Raw genomic sequence first — 12372 nt, 5'->3', positions numbered from 1 at the left:
GTGTCTTGGCTAAGGTGTCTTGGCTAATGTGTCTTGGCTAAGGTGTCTTGGCTAAGGTGTCTTGGCTAATGTGTCTTGGCTAAGGTGTCTTGGCTTAGGTGTCTTGGCTAAGGTGTCTTGGCTAATGTGTCTCGGCTAAGGTGTCTTGGCTAATGTGTCTTGGCTTATGTGTCTTGGCTAAGGTGTCTTGGCTAAGGTGTCTTGGCTAATGTGTCTTGGCTAAAGTGTCTCGGCTAAGGTGTCTTGGCTAAGGTGTCTTGGCTAATGTGTCTTGGCTAAGGTGTCTTGGCTAAGGTGTCTTGGCTAAGGTGTCTCGGCTAAGGTGTCTTGGCTAATGTGTCTTGGCTAATGTGTCTTGGCTAAGGTGTCTTGGCTAAGGTGTCTTGGCTAAGGTGTCTTGGCTAATGTGTCTTGGCTAAAGTGTCTCGGCTAAGGTGTCTTGGCTAAGGTGTCTTGGCTAATGTGTCTTGGCTAAGGTGTCTTGGCTAAGGTGTCTTGGCTAAGGTGTCTCGGCTAAGGTGTCTTGGCTAATGTGTCTTGGCTAATGTGTCTTGGCTAAGGTGTCTTGGCTAAGGTGTCTTGGCTAAGGTGTCTTGGCTAAGGTGTCTTGGCTAATGTGTCTTGGCTAAGGTGTCTTGGCTAAGGTGTCTTGGCTAATGTGTCTCGGCTAAGGTGTCTTGGCTAATGTGTCTTGGCTAAGGTGTCTTGGCTAAGGTGTCTTGGCTAATGTGTCTTGGCTAAGGTGTCTTGGCTTAGGTGTCTTGGCTAAGGTGTCTTGGCTAATGTGTCTCGGCTAAGGTGTCTTGGCTAAGGTGTCTTGGCTAATGTGTCTTGGCTAAGGTGTCTTGGCTTAGGTGTCTTGGCTAAGGTGTCTTGGCTAATGTGTCTTGGCTAAGGTGTCTTGGCTAAGGTGTCTTGGCTAATGTGTCTCGGCTAAGGTGTCTTGGCTAATGTGTCTTGGCTAAGGTGTCTTGGCTAAGGTGTCTTGGCTAATGTGTCTTGGCTAAGGTGTCTTGGCTAAGGTGTCTTGGCTAAGGTGTCTTGGCTAATGTGTCTTGGCTAAGGTGTCTTGGCTAAGGTGTCTTGGCTAATGTGTCTTGGCTAAGGTGTCTTGGCTTAGGTGTCTTGGCTAAGGTGTCTTGGCTAATGTGTCTCGGCTAAGGTGTCTTGGCTAATGTGTCTTGGCTTATGTGTCTTGGCTAAGGTGTCTTGGCTAAGGTGTCTTGGCTAATGTGTCTTGGCTAAAGTGTCTCGGCTAAGGTGTCTTGGCTAAGGTGTCTTGGCTAATGTGTCTTGGCTAAGGTGTCTTGGCTAAGGTGTCTTGGCTAAGGTGTCTCGGCTAAGGTGTCTTGGCTAATGTGTCTTGGCTAATGTGTCTTGGCTAAGGTGTCTTGGCTAAGGTGTCTTGGCTAAGGTGTCTTGGCTAAGGTGTCTTGGCTAATGTGTCTTGGCTAAGGTGTCTTGGCTAAGGTGTCTTGGCTAATGTGTCTTGGCTAATGTGTCTTGGCTAAGGTGTCTTGGCTAAGGTGTCTTGGCTAATGTGTCTTGGCTAATGTGTCTCGGCTAAGGTGTCTTGGCTAAGGTGTCTTGGCTAATGTGTCTTGGCTAAGGTGTCTTGGCTAAGGTGTCTTGGCTAAGGTGTCTTGGCTAAGGTGTCTTGGCTAATGTGTCTCGGCTAAGGCGTCTTGGCTAATGTGTCTTGGCTAAGGTGTCTTGGCTAATGTGTCTTGGCTAATGTGTCTTGGCTAATGTGTCTCGGCTAAGGTGTCTTGGCTAAGGTGTCTTGGCTAAGGTGTCTTGGCTAATGTGTCTTGGCTAAGGTGTCTTGGCTAATGTGTCTCGGCTAAGGTGTCTTGGCTAATGTGTCTTGGCTAAGGTGTCTTGGCTAAGGTGTCTTGGCTAAGGTGTCTTGGCTAATGTGTCTTGGCTAAGGTGTCTTGGCTAAGGTGTCTTGGCTAATGTGTCTTGGCTAAGGTGTCTTGGCTTAGGTGTCTTGGCTAAGGTGTCTTGGCTAATGTGTCTCGGCTAAGGTGTCTTGGCTAAGGTGTCTCGGCTAATGTGTCTTGGCTAAGGTGTCTTGGCTAAGGTGTCTTGGCTAATGTGTCTTGGCTAAGGTGTCTCGGCTAAGGTGTCTTGGCTAATGTGTCTCGGCTAAGGTGTCTTGGCTAATGTGTCTTGTCTAAGGTGTCTTGGCTAATGTGTCTTGGCTAAAGTGTCTTGGCTAAGGTGTCTTGGCTAAGGTGTCTTGGCTAATGTGTCTCGGCTAAGGTGTCTTGGCTAATGTGTCTTGGCTAAAGTGTCTTGGCTAAGGTGTCTTGGCTAAGGTGTCTTGGCTAATGTGTCTTGGCTAAGGTGTCTTGGCTAAGGTGTCTTGGCTAATGTGTCTTGGCTAAGGTGTCTTGGCTTAGGTGTCTTGGCTAAGGTGTCTTGGCTAATGTGTCTCGGCTAAGGTGTCTTGGCTAATGTGTCTTGGCTAATGTGTCTTGGCTAAGGTGTCTTGGCTAAGGTGTCTTGGCTAATGTGTCTTGGCTAATGTGTCTCGGCTAAGGTGTCTTGGCTAAGGTGTCTTGGCTAATGTGTCTTGGCTAAGGTGTCTTGGCTAAGGTGTCTTGGCTAAGGTGTCTTGGCTAAGGTGTCTTGGCTAATGTGTCTCGGCTAAGGCGTCTTGGCTAATGTGTCTTGGCTAAGGTGTCTTGGCTAATGTGTCTTGGCTAATGTGTCTTGGCTAATGTGTCTCGGCTAAGGTGTCTTGGCTAAGGTGTCTTGGCTAAGGTGTCTTGGCTAATGTGTCTTGGCTAATGTGTCTTGGCTAAGGTGTCTTGGCTAAGGTGTCTTGGCTAAGGTGTCTTGGCTAAGGTGTCTTGGCTAATGTGTCTCGGCTAAGGTGTCTTGGCTAATGTGTCTTGGCTAAAGTGTCTTGGCTAAGGTGTCTTGGCTAAGGTGTCTTGGCTAAGGTGTCTTGGCTAATGTGTCTCGGCTAAGGTGTCTTGGCTAATGTGTCTTGGCTAAAGTGTCTTGGCTAAGGTGTCTTGGCTAAGGTGTCTTGGCTAATGTGTCTTGGCTAAGGTGTCTTGGCTAAGGTGTCTTGGCTAATGTGTCTTGGCTAAGGTGTCTTGGCTTAGGTGTCTTGGCTAAGGTGTCTTGGCTAATGTGTCTCGGCTAAGGTGTCTTGGCTAATGTGTCTTGGCTAATGTGTCTTGGCTAAGGTGTCTTGGCTAATGTGTCTTGGCTAATGTGTCTTGGCTAATGTGTCTCGGCTAAGGTGTCTTGGCTAAGGTGTCTTGGCTAATGTGTCTTGGCTAAGGTGTCTTGGCTAAGGTGTCTTGGCTAAGGTGTCTTGGCTAAGGTGTCTTGGCTAATGTGTCTCGGCTAAGGCGTCTTGGCTAATGTGTCTTGGCTAAGGTGTCTTGGCTAATGTGTCTTGGCTAATGTGTCTTGGCTAATGTGTCTCGGCTAAGGTGTCTTGGCTAAGGTGTCTTGGCTAAGGTGTCTTGGCTAATTTGTCTTGGCTAAGGTGTCTTTGCTAATGTGTCTCGGCTAAGGTGTCTTGGCTAATGTGTCTTGGCTAAGGTGTCTTGGCTAAGGTGTCTTGGCTAAGGTGTCTTGGCTAATGTGTCTTGGCTAAGGTGTCTTGGCTAAGGTGTCTTGGCTAATGTGTCTTGGCTAAGGTGTCTTGGCTAAGGTGTCTTGGCTAAGGTGTCTTGGCTAAGGTGTCTTGGCTAATGTGTCTTGGCTAATGTGTCTCGGCTAATGTGTCTTGGCTAAGGTGTCTTGGCTAATGTGTCTTGGCTAATGTGTCTTGGCTAAGGTGTCTTGGCTAAGGTGTCTTGGCTAAGGTGTCTTGGCTAAGGTGTCTTGGCTAATGTGTCTTGGCTAAGGTGTCTTGGCTAAGGTGTCTTGGCTAATGTGTCTTGGCTAAGGTGTCTTGGCTTAGGTGTCTTGGCTAAGGTGTCTTGGCTAATGTGTCTCGGCTAAGGTGTCTTGGCTAATGTGTCTTGGCTTATGTGTCTTGGCTAAGGTGTCTTGGCTAAGGTGTCTTGGCTAATGTGTCTTGGCTAAAGTGTCTCGGCTAAGGTGTCTTGGCTAAGGTGTCTTGGCTAATGTGTCTTGGCTAAGGTGTCTTGGCTAAGGTGTCTTGGCTAAGGTGTCTCGGCTAAGGTGTCTTGGCTAATGTGTCTTGGCTAAGGTGTCTTGGCTAATGTGTCTTGGCTAATGTGTCTTGGCTAAGGTGTCTTGGCTAAGGTGTCTTGGCTAAGGTGTCTTGGCTAAGGTGTCTTGGCTAATGTGTCTTGGCTAAGGTGTCTTGGCTAAGGTGTCTTGGCTAAGGTGTCTTGGCTAAGGTGTCTTGGCTAACGTGTCTTGGCTAAGGTGCCTTGGCTAAGGTGTCTTGGCTAAGGTGTCTTGGCTAAGGTGTCTTGGCTAAGGTGTCTCGGCTAATGTGTCTTGGCTAAGGTGTCTTGGCTAAGGTGTCTTGGCTAATGTGTCTCGGCTAATGTGTCTTGGCTAATGTGTCTTGGCTAAGGTGTCTTGGCTAAGGTGTCTTGGATAAGGTGTCTTGGCTAAGGTGTCTTGGCTAATGTGTCTTGGCTAAAGTGTCTTTTCTAAGGTGTCTTGGCTAATGTGTCTCGGCTAAGGTGTCTTGGCTAAGGTGTCTTGGCTAAGGTGTCTCGGCTAATGTGTCTTGGCTAAGGTGTCTTGGCTAAGGTGTCTTGGCTAATGTGTCTTGGCTAAGGTGTCTTGGCTAAGGTGTCTTGGCTAAGGTGTCTTGGCTAAGGTGTCTTGGCTAATGTGTCTCGGCTAAGGCGTCTTGGCTAATGTGTCTTGGCTAAGGTGTCTTGGCTAATGTGTCTTGGCTAATGTGTCTTGGCTAATGTGTCTCGGCTAAGGTGTCTTGGCTAAGGTGTCTTGGCTAAGGTGTCTTGGCTAATGTGTCTTGGCTAAGGTGTCTTGGCTAATGTGTCTCGGCTAAGGTGTCTTGGCTAATGTGTCTTGGCTAAGGTGTCTTGGCTAAGGTGTCTTGGCTAAGGTGTCTTGGCTAATGTGTCTTGGCTAAGGTGTCTTGGCTAAGGTGTCTTGGCTAATGTGTCTTGGCTAAGGTGTCTTGGCTAAGGTGTCTTGGCTAAGGTGTCTTGGCTAAGGTGTCTTGGCTAATGTGTCTTGGCTAATGTGTCTCGGCTAATGTGTCTTGGCTAAGGTGTCTTGGCTAATGTGTCTTGGCTAATGTGTCTTGGCTAAGGTGTCTTGGCTAAGGTGTCTTGGCTAAGGTGTCTTGGCTAAGGTGTCTTGGCTAATGTGTCTTGGCTAAGGTGTCTTGGCTAAGGTGTCTTGGCTAATGTGTCTTGGCTAAGGTGTCTTGGCTTAGGTGTCTTGGCTAAGGTGTCTTGGCTAATGTGTCTCGGCTAAGGTGTCTTGGCTAATGTGTCTTGGCTTATGTGTCTTGGCTAAGGTGTCTTGGCTAAGGTGTCTTGGCTAATGTGTCTTGGCTAAGGTGTCTTGGCTAATGTGTCTTGGCTAATGTGTCTTGGCTAATGTGTCTCGGCTAAGGTGTCTTGGCTAAGGTGTCTTGGCTAAGGTGTCTTGGCTAATGTGTCTTGGCTAAGGTGTCTTGGCTAATGTGTCTCGGCTAAGGTGTCTTGGCTAATGTGTCTTGGCTAAGGTGTCTTGGCTAAGGTGTCTTGGCTAAGGTGTCTTGGCTAATGTGTCTTGGCTAAGGTGTCTTGGCTAAGGTGTCTTGGCTAATGTGTCTTGGCTAAGGTGTCTTGGCTAAGGTGTCTTGGCTAAGGTGTCTTGGCTAAGGTGTCTTGGCTAATGTGTCTTGGCTAATGTGTCTCGGCTAATGTGTCTTGGCTAAGGTGTCTTGGCTAATGTGTCTTGGCTAATGTGTCTTGGCTAAGGTGTCTTGGCTAAGGTGTCTTGGCTAAGGTGTCTTGGCTAAGGTGTCTTGGCTAATGTGTCTTGGCTAAGGTGTCTTGGCTAAGGTGTCTTGGCTAATGTGTCTTGGCTAAGGTGTCTTGGCTTAGGTGTCTTGGCTAAGGTGTCTTGGCTAATGTGTCTCGGCTAAGGTGTCTTGGCTAATGTGTCTTGGCTTATGTGTCTTGGCTAAGGTGTCTTGGCTAAGGTGTCTTGGCTAATGTGTCTTGGCTAAGGTGTCTTGGCTAATGTGTCTTGGCTAAGGTGTCTTGGCTAAGGTGTCTTGGCTAATGTGTCTTGGCTAAGGTGTCTTGGCTTAGGTGTCTTGGCTAAGGTGTCTTGGCTAATGTGTCTCGGCTAAGGTGTCTTGGCTAATGTGTCTTGGCTTATGTGTCTTGGCTAAGGTGTCTTGGCTTAGGTGTCTTGGCTAAGGTGTCTTGGCTAATGTGTCTCGGCTAAGGTGTCTTGGCTAAGGTGTCTTGGCTAATGTGTCTTGGCTAAGGTGTCTTGGCTAAGGTGTCTTGGCTAAGGTGTCTTGGCTAAGGTGTCTTGGCTAATGTGTCTCGGCTAAGGCGTCTTGGCTAATGTGTCTTGGCTAAGGTGTCTTGGCTAATGTGTCTTGGCTAATGTGTCTTGGCTAATGTGTCTCGGCTAAGGTGTCTTGGCTAAGGTGTCTTGGCTAAGGTGTCTTGGCTAATGTGTCTTGGCTAAGGTGTCTTGGCTAATGTGTCTCGGCTAAGGTGTCTTGGCTAATGTGTCTTGGCTAAGGTGTCTTGGCTAAGGTGTCTTGGCTAAGGTGTCTTGGCTAATGTGTCTTGGCTAAGGTGTCTTGGCTAAGGTGTCTTGGCTAATGTGTCTTGGCTAAGGTGTCTTGGCTAAGGTGTCTTGGCTAAGGTGTCTTGGCTAAGGTGTCTTGGCTAATGTGTCTTGGCTAATGTGTCTCGGCTAATGTGTCTTGGCTAAGGTGTCTTGGCTAATGTGTCTTGGCTAATGTGTCTTGGCTAAGGTGTCTTGGCTAAGGTGTCTTGGCTAAGGTGTCTTGGCTAAGGTGTCTTGGCTAATGTGTCTTGGCTAAGGTGTCTTGGCTAAGGTGTCTTGGCTAATGTGTCTTGGCTAAGGTGTCTTGGCTTAGGTGTCTTGGCTAAGGTGTCTTGGCTAATGTGTCTCGGCTAAGGTGTCTTGGCTAATGTGTCTTGGCTTATGTGTCTTGGCTAAGGTGTCTTGGCTAAGGTGTCTTGGCTAATGTGTTTTGGCTAAAGTGTCTCGGCTAAGGTGTCTTGGCTAAGGTGTCTTGGCTAATGTGTCTTGGCTAAGGTGTCTTGGCTAAGGTGTCTTGGCTAAGGTGTCTCGGCTAAGGTGTCTTGGCTAATGTGTCTTGGCTAAGGTGTCTTGGCTAATGTGTCTTGGCTAATGTGTCTTGGCTAAGGTGTCTTGGCTAAGGTGTCTTGGCTAAGGTGTCTTGGCTAAGGTGTCTTGGCTAATGTGTCTTGGCTAAGGTGTCTTGGCTAAGGTGTCTTGGCTAAGGTGTCTTGGCTAACGTGTCTTGGCTAAGGTGCCTTGGCTAAGGTGTCTTGGCTAAGGTGTCTTGGCTAAGGTGTCTTGGCTAAGGTGTCTCGGCTAATGTGTCTTGGCTAAGGTGTCTTGGCTAAGGTGTCTTGGCTAATGTGTCTCGGCTAATGTGTCTTGGCTAATGTGTCTTGGCTAAGGTGTCTTGGCTAAGGTGTCTTGGATAAGGTGTCTTGGCTAAGGTGTCTTGGCTAATGTGTCTTGGCTAAAGTGTCTTTTCTAAGGTGTCTTGGCTAATGTGTCTCGGCTAAGGTGTCTTGGCTAAGGTGTCTTGGCTAAGGTGTCTCGGCTAATGTGTCTTGGCTAAGGTGTCTTGGCTAAGGTGTCTTGGCTAATGTGTCTCGGCTAATGTGTCTTGGCTAAGGTGTCTTGGCTAATGTGTCTTGGCTAAGGTGTCTTGGCTAAGGTGTCTTGGCTAATGTGTCTTGGCTAAGGTGTCTTGGCTAAGGTGTCTTGGCTAAGGTGTCTTGGCTAAGGTGTCTTGGCTAATGTGTCTTGGCTAATGTGTCTCGGCTAAAGTGTCTTGGCTAAGGTGTCTTGGCTAAGGTGTCTTGGCTAATGTGTCTCGGCTAAGGTGTCTTGGCTAAGGTGTCTTGGCTAATGTGTCTCGGCTAAGGTGTCTTGGCTAATGTGTCTTGGCTAGAGTGTCTTGGCTAATGTGTCTTGGCTAATGTGTCTTGGATAATGTGTCTCGACTAAGGTGTCTTGGCTAAGGTGTCTTGGCTAAGGTGTCTTCGCTAAAGTGTCTTGGCTAAGGTGTCTTGGCTAAGGTGTCTTGGCTAAGGTGTCTTGGCTAAGGTGTCTTGGCTAAGGTGTCTTGGCTAATGTGTCTCGGCTAATGTGTCTTGGCTAAAGTGGCTTTCTAATGTGTCTTGGCTAAAGTGTCTTGGCTAAGGTGTCTTGGCTAATGTGTCTCGGCTTAGGTGTCTTGGCTAAGGTGTCTTGGCTAAGGTGTCTCGGCTAATGTGTCTTGGCTAAGGTGTCTTGGCTAAGGTGTCTTGGCTAATGTGTCACGGCTAATGTGTCTTGGCTAATGTGTCTTGGCTAAGGTGTCTTGGCTAAGGTGTCTTGGATAAGGTGTCTTGGCTAAGGTGTCTTGGCTAATGTGTCTTGGCTAATGTGTCTTTGCTAAGGTGTCTTGGCTAAGGTGTCTTGGCTAATGTGTCTCGGCTAAAGTGTCTTGGCTAAGGTGTCTTGGCTAAGGTGTCTTGGCTAAGGTGTCTTGGCTAATGTGTCTCGGCTAAGGTGTCTTGGCTAATGTGTCTTGGCTAAAGTGTCTTGGCTAATGTGTCTTGGCTAATGTGTCTTGTATAATGTGTCTCGGCTAAGGTGTCTTGGCTAAGGTGTCTTGGCTAAGGTGTCTTCGCTAATGTGTCTTGGCTAAGGTGTCTTGGCTAATGTGTCTCGGCTAAAGTGTCTTGGCTAAGGTGTCTTGGCTAAGGTGTCTTGGCTAATGTGTCTTGGCTAATGTGTCTTGGCTAAGGTGTCTTGGCTAAGGTGTCTTGGCTAATGTGTCTCGGCTAAAGTGTCTTGGCTAAGGTGTCTTGGCTAAGGTGTCTTGGCTAAGGTGTCTTGGCTAAGGTGTCTTGGCTAAGGTGTCTTGGCTAAGGTGTCTTGGCTAATGTGTCTTGGCTAATGTGTCTCGGCTAAGGTGTCTTGGCTAATGTGTCTTGGCTAAGGTGTCTTGGCTAATGTGTCTTGGCTAATGTGTCTTGGCTAAGGTGTCTTGGCTAAGGTGTCTTGGCTAAGGTGTCTTGGCTAAGGTGTCTTGGCTAATGTGTCTTGGCTAATGTGTCTCGGCTAAGGTGTCTTGGCTAATGTGTCTTGGCTAAGGTGTCTTGGCTAAGGTGTCTTGGCTAATGTGTCTCGGCTAAGGTGTCTTGGCTAAGGTGTCTTGGCTAATGTGTCTTGGCTAAAGTGTCTTGGCTAAGGTGTCTTGGCTAATGTGTCTCGGCTAAGGTGTCTTGGCTAAGGTGTCTTGGCTAAGGTGTCTTGGCTAAGGTGTCTTGGCTAAGGTGTCTTGGCTAAGGTGTCTTGGCTAAGGTGTCTTGGCTAAGGTGTCTTGGCTAATGTGTCTTGGCTAAGGTGTCTTGGCTAATGTGTCTCGGCTAAGGTGTCTTGGCTAAGGTGTCTTGGCTAATGTGTCTTGGCTAAAGTGTCTTGGCTAAGATGTCTTGGCTAAGGCGTCTTGGCTAAGGTGTCTTGGCTAAGGTGTCGTGGCTAATGTGTCTTGGCTAAGGTGTCTTGGCTAAGGTGTCTTGGCTAAGGTGTCTTGGCTAAGGTTTCACGGCTAATGTGTCTTGGCTAATGTGTCTTGGCTAAGGTGTCTTGGCTAAGGTGTCTTGGCTAAGGTGTCTTGGCTAATGTGTCTTGGCTAATGTGTCTTGGCTAAGGTGTCTTGGCTAAGGTGTCTTGGCTAAGGTGTCTTGGCTAATGTGTCTTGGCTAATGTGTCTTGGTTAATGTGTCTTTGCTAAGGTGTCTTGGCTAAGGTGTCTTGGCTAAGGTGTCTTGGCTAACGTGTCTTGGCTAAGGTGTCTTGGCTAATGTGTCTTGGCTAAGGTGTCTTGGCTAATGTGTCTCGGCTAAGGTGTCTTGGCTAAGGTGTCTTGGCTAAGGTGTCTTGGCTAATGTGTCTTGGCTAATGTGTCTTGACTTAGGTGTCTTGGCTAATGTGTCTCGGCTAAGGTGTCTTGGCTAAGGTGTCTTGGCTAATGTGTCTCGGCTAAGGTGTCTTGGCTAAGGTGTCTCGGCTAATGTGTCTTGGCTAAGGTGTCTTGGCTAAGGTGTCTTGGCTAATGTGTCTTGACTAAGGTGTCTCGGCTAAGGTGTCTTGGCTAATGTGTCTTGGCTAATGTGTCTTGGCTAAGGTGTCTTGGCTAAGGTGTCTTGGCTAAGGTGTCTTGGCTAAGGTGTCTTGGCTAAGGTGTCTTGGCTAAGGTGTCTTGGCTAACGTGTCTTGGCTAAGGTGTCTTGGCTAATGTGTCTTGGCTAAGGTGTCTTGGCTAATGTGTCTCGGCTAAGGTGTCTTGGCTAAGGTGTCTTGGCTAAGGTGTCTTGGCTAATGTGTCTTGGCTAAAGTGTCTTGACTTAGGTGTCTTGGCTAATGTGTCTCGGCTAAGGTGTCTTGGCTAAGGTGTCTTGGCTAATGTGTCTCGGCTAAGGTGTCTTGGCTAAGGTGTCTCGGCTAATGTGTCTTGGCTAAGGTGTCTTGGCTAAGGTGTCTTGGCTAATGTGTCTTGGCTAAGGTGTCTCGGCTAAGGTGTCTTGGCTAATGTGTCTCGGCTAAGGTGTCTTGGCTAATGTGTCTTGGCTAAGGTGTCTTGGCTAAGGTGTCTTGGCTAAAGTGTCTTGGCTAAGGTGTCTTGGCTAAGGTGTCTTGGCTAAGGTGTCTTGGCTAAGGTGTCTTGGCTAATGTGTCTTGGCTAAGGTGTCTTGGCTAAGGTGTCTTGGCTATGGTGTCTTGGCTAAGGTGTCTTGGCTAAGGTGTCTTGGCTAAGGTGTCTTGGCTAAGGTGTCTCGGCTAATGTGTCTTGGCTAAGGTGTCTTGGCTAAGGTGTCTTGGCTAAGGTGTCTTGGCTAATGTGTCTCGGCTAATGTGTCTTGGCTAAGGTGTCTTGGCTAAGGTGTCTTGGCTAATGTGTCTTGGCTAAGGTGTCTTGGCTAATGTGTCTCGGCTAAGGTGTCTTGGCTAATGTGTCTTGGCTAATGTGTCTTGGCTAAGGTGTCTTGGCTAAGGTGTCTTGGCTAATGTGTCTCGGCTAAGGTGTCTTGGCTAAGGTGTCTTGGCTAATGTGTCTTGGCTAAAGTGTCTTGGCTAAGGTGTCTTGGCTAAGGTGTCTTGGCTAAGGTGTCTTGGCTAAGGTGTCTTGGCTAATGTGTCTCGGCTAATGTGTCTTGGCTAAAGTGTCTTGGCTAAGGTGTCTTGGCTAATGTGTCTCGGCTAAGGTGTCTTGGCTAAGGTGTCTTGGCTAAGGTGTCTCGGCTAATGTGTCTTGGCTAAGGTGTCTTGGCTAAGGTGTCTTGGCTAAGGTGTCTTGGATAAGGTGTCTTGGCTAAGGTGTCTTGGCTAATGTGTCTTGGCTAAAGTGTCTTGGCTAAGGTGTCTTGGCTAATGTGTCTCGGCTAAGGTGTCTTGGCTAAGGTGTCTTTGCTAAGGTGTCTCGGCTAATGTGTCTTGGCTAAGGTGTCTTAGCTAAGGTGTCTTGGCTAATGTGTTTTGGCTAAGGTGTCTTGGCTAATGTGTCTTGGCTAAGGTGTCTCGGCTAAGGTGTCTTGGCTAAGGTGTCTTGGCTAAGGTGTCTTGGCTAAGGTGTCTTGGATAAGGTGTCTTGGCTAAGGTGTCTCGGCTAATGTGTCTTGGCTAAGGTGTCTTGGCTAAGGTGTCTTGGCTAAGGTGTCTTGGATAAGGTGTCATGGCTAAGGTGTCTTGGCTAATGTGTCTCGGCTAAAGTGTCTTGGCTAAGGTGTCTTGGCTAAGGTGTCTTGGCTAAGGTGTCTTGGCTAATGTGTCTCGGCTAAGGTGTCTTGGCTAATGTGTCTTGGCTAAGGTGTCTCGGCTAAAGTGTCTTGGCTAAGGTGTCTTGGCTAAGGTGTCTTGGCTAAGGTGTCTTGGCTAATGTGTCTCGGCTAATGTGTCTTTTCTAAAGTGGCTTGGCTAATGTGTCTTGGCTAAAGTGTCTTGGCTAAGGTGTCTTGGCTAATGTGTCTCGGCTAAGGTGTCTTGGCTAAGGTGTCTTGGCTAAGGTGTCTCGGCTAAAGTGTCTTGGCTAAGGTGTCTTGGCTAAGGTGTCTTGGCTAATGTGTCTCGGCTAAGGTGTCTTGGCTAAGGTGTCTTGGCTAAGGTGTCTCGGCTAATGTGTCTTGGCTAAGGTGTCTTGGCTAAGGTGTCTTGGCT

General features: G+C 48.0%; 1 long non-coding RNA gene across 1 annotated transcript in view; it reads left to right on the top strand.

Annotated features, from left to right (window-relative positions):
* Positions 1 to 12372, top strand: part of LOC125774577 (uncharacterized) — a 37840-nt gene that overhangs the window by 7392 nt on the left and 18076 nt on the right. The window lies entirely within an intron of this gene.

This window comes from Anopheles funestus, unplaced genomic scaffold, assembly GCF_943734845.2.
Source record: "Anopheles funestus unplaced genomic scaffold, idAnoFuneDA-416_04 scaffold_32_ctg1, whole genome shotgun sequence".
NCBI classification, from domain to species: Eukaryota; Metazoa; Arthropoda; class Insecta; order Diptera; family Culicidae; genus Anopheles; species Anopheles funestus.
This window is presented reverse-complemented; position numbering and strand designations above follow the sequence as displayed.